Below are 4051 nucleotides of genomic sequence, written 5' to 3'. Positions count from 1 at the left end.
AGCGGCCACTGCACTCCAGTCTGGGCGACAGAGTGAGACTCCAACTCAAAAAAAAAATAAGAGTTGGGGTATGGAGATAGGAATAGATTTCAAACAGACTTAACTCCCATCTCCTTCCAAGGGAAGAAACCTAGACAAGAATAAATGTCTTTTGCGGAAATCTGAGAATGTGACAAAGAAAGCCATTGGGCAGGGACTTTGAACTGGAAGCAAAAGGGTGAGGTGAGTCCATGGACTTGAGAACTTAATGTAAAGTCAGTACTCCAGAAGGCCCAACAGAGAAAAGCTGTAATTTACTCAGCACAAGGGGCCCGGGGACAAGGCCTGCCCAGCACATCTGAGAGCACTGAGGTACCAGCCCCAGGGACCTGGGTTGCCTCCTTTTTCTGCTGCCTCCAGGTTGTGGCAGCTCTTCCTTCACCAAGATGCTACCTTGGGATGCGTAAAGCAGTGTTCCGATTATCTGCTGCCGCATCACAAACCACCCCAAACTTACTGATACAAAACAACAAGCAGTGTATTATGTCATGGAATCCGTGGGTCAAGAATTTGGAAAAGGGGCCGGGCTTGGTGGCTCAGCCTGTAATCTCAGCACTTTGGGAGGCTGAGGTGAGTGGATTGCCTGAGCCCACGGGTTCGAGACCCGCCTGGGCAACTTGATGAGACCTCATCTCTACAATAAATAAAAAAAAATTAGCCAGGCGTGGTAGCACACACCTGTAGTTCCAGCTACTTGGAAGGCTGAGGCAGAAGGATCGCCGGAGTCCAGCAGGTCAAGGCTGCGGTGGCCGGGAGCGGCCATTGCACTCCAGTCTGGGTGACAGAGTGAGACTCCAACTCAAAAAAAAAAAAAGAATTTGGAAAAGGTATTGTGGGGACAGCCTGTCTTAACTCCAAAATCCCTGGAAGCTGGAGATGACAGCTCAGGGCTGGGATCATCTGGAATTGCTCATTCACACATGGGAAAAAAGGTAAACTGAGGCAAAAGAAAAATTTCTAAGGAGTTTATTGGAGTAAGAAGTAACTCATGAAAATTGGGAAGCACCAAACTGAAAGAAGTTTAATGACAAATCATCAGGGGCAAGTATTCACAGGGTAAATGCAGAAGCAAAATAAATGATTTGCAACTATATAGTTGCCTTACTTGCTTTATCCCACTGGAAAGTCCCTAGTTATAAAACTCTGTTGGCTGCGTCCAGCTGGTTGAGCTTAAGTTCTGTTTTTCTTAAATTAGGCATTTACAAGAAATAGCTCATGATCAGTTTCCCTTATGTTTGCAAATTAAGCAAGGCTGAGGTCACTTATGGGGCCTAACCGAATTTGTCTGCTTGAAGAATCTTCTCTTCACTTTAACATCTGTCTGAGGTTTTGCTTGATGTTGGCTGAGATCTCGGCGGGGATTGTCAGCAGGAATGTCTGTCTGTGGTTTCTCCATGAAGTCTCTTCTTCTCACATCCAGAGTGGCTGGATTCTGAGTACATGCTAAGAGAATCAAGCAGAAGAAGTATCACCTTTTTTTTGGTTTGTTTTAACCTTGCATCACTTCCACTTTAGTCACAGACACAATTCAAAAGGAAAAAGGCCAGGTCCGGTGGCTCATGCTTGTAATCCCAGCACTTACAGAGGCCGAGGCTGGAGGATTGCCTGGAGTTCGAGACCAGCCTGGGCAACATAAGGAGACCTTGTGTCTGTACCAAAAATCAAAAAATTAGCTGGGCATAGTAGCATATGCTTGTGGTCAGCTACTGAGGAGGCTGAGGCAGAAGGATTGTCTGAGCCCAGGAGGTCGAGGCCACGGTGAGCTGTGATCATGCCACTGCACTCTAGCCTGGGCAACAGAGTGAGACTCTGGCTCAAAAATAAATAAATAAATAAAAATAAGGAAATAATATAGACCATCTCTCAGTGGGAGGAGTGTTAACATCACATTTAAGAAGAACATATGGTGTGGAATATCTTGTTGAAAATACAGCTTGCCAGCCGGGCTCAGTGGCTCAGCCTGTAATCCCGCGCCTTGGGAGGCCGAGGTGAGTGAATTGCCTGAGCCTGCGGGTTCGAGACCAGCCTGGGCAACTTGGCGAGACCTCATCTCTACAATAAAAATCAAAAAAATTAGCCGGGCATGGTAGCGCACGCCTGTAGTTCCAGTTACTTGGAAGGCTGAGGCGGAAGGATCGCCAGAGCCCAGCAGGTCGAGGCTGCGGTGGCCGGGAGCGGCCACTGCACTCCAGTCTGGGCAACAGAGTGAGACTCCAACTCAAAAAAAAAAGAAAATACAGCTTGCCCCAGAGTGGGGAAGATTAGAAACCATGACAGATCAAGCATTTACCTAGAGGGACTAAGTTAACCTTAAAACATAAAATGTTTATTTGTTTCTGTATAGTCACTTCATAAGTCAGTGGCTTAAACAATTTGTTTCTCATGGCTCTGTTAGTTGGCTGGGGCGTGGCTGGTTGTTCTGTTAGGAGCTTGTCTGGGGCTGGAGAATGCTTTGGGCCTTCCTCCACGCGGATTCCCTCCACGCGGACTTCAAGTGACTGGACTTCTTACCTGATGACTGACTTCCAAGAGGGAGTGTTTCAACCAAGGAAAGCAGAAGTTTCGAATCTGCCAGGCTCTTCCCTGGAAGTCACATGTCAGTGCTTCTACTCCATTGTGTTAGTCACAACAGTACACAGGGCCCACCCACATTCAAAAAGAGGAAAGCAGACTCCACGTCTTAAAGGGCCATTGTCCAGGTTACAGTGTAAACAAGCTTACGGGATAGGAGATATTGTGTGGTCACCTTTAGGAACAATCACCGCTGAAAGGACAGACCTAGAGTGGGAAGCCATTTTTCATCTTGTTCTGAAACCCTGACACAATGATGAGAAAGTAGAAGCTATGCTTTTGGAGAAATGCACACTTTAGGTATAATTAACTTTACCGACTTTGTCTTTTCAGAAACAGACTTCCAGGTATCTGAGGTATCTCATAGTGGCAATCAAGCTTGCCGAGAGTAAAGGGAATTTACAAGGTCTAAGACATCACGTATTGGGCAAGGACTGTAAAGTCATGAAACTTATAATTACAAAGTTATAACCGCTCAGAGGGAGAGCAGGTGGGGATTCGATCTTCCAGTAAATTGGGCCCTATCTACAGGGAAGCCAAGGATCCCCTGAACTACTCACTGGGAATGCCTAGGAGATGAGGGGAGGTGCACCCTCCATTAACTCTAAGGAATGTCATTTGGGAAGGTGCAGGAGAATTAGAATCCTTGTCACGCCCTTCTCTTGGGGTTATGATAATATGGACAGATGTTAATGAGTCTCTGTGTCACAGGATCTCCAAGACATCCACAGATGGTCAATAAAGAAGTCACGGCAGTCATGTGCAACATCACCAAGGAAAGGATTTAAGCCAGGACTCTGGGGGACTACAACGCCACACTCACCTAGAGTGTAGGCCCACTCCCTGTCTGTGGGGGGTGAACTTTTCTTTTTTTTTTTTTGAGTTGGAGTCTCACTCTGTCGCCCAGACTGGAGTGCAGTGGCCGCTCCCAGCCACCGCAGCCTCGACCTGCTGGGCTCTGGCCATCCTTCTGCCTCAGCCTTCCAAGTAGCTGGAACTACAGACATGCGTCACCACACCCGGCTAATTTTTTTTTTTAATTTATTGTAGAGATGAGGTCTCGCCAAGTTGCCTCGGCCTCCAAAAGTGCTGGGATTATAGGCATGAGCCACGCCCAGCCCTGAAATATCTTTAATTGGGCATTAAAATTGTCCCCATTTCTCTCCATTCTGTAGGACAGAGGCTTAAGCACGAGGCTACATCAGTTATAAAATATGCTACTTCCCCCCTCATGTCTGAGTGCAGTGAGTAAATTGTGAGCCATTACATGTCAAAATACTGGTCTGATCGAGAGAGAATCTACTCTTAGTCTTAAGAAATAAAATTGAGCTGGGCTCAGTGGCTCAGCCTGTAATCCCGCGCTTTGGGAGGCTGATGTGACTGGATTGCCTGAGCCCGTGGGTTCGAGACCCGCCTGGGCAGCGAGACCTCATGTCTACAA

Source organism: Carlito syrichta, unplaced genomic scaffold, assembly GCF_000164805.1.
Source record: "Carlito syrichta isolate Samal-C Ts95f unplaced genomic scaffold, Tarsius_syrichta-2.0.1 Scaffold303153, whole genome shotgun sequence".
NCBI classification, from domain to species: Eukaryota; Metazoa; Chordata; class Mammalia; order Primates; family Tarsiidae; genus Carlito; species Carlito syrichta.
The sequence above is the reverse complement of the archived record's forward strand: the minus strand, read 5'-3'. Positions refer to the sequence as shown.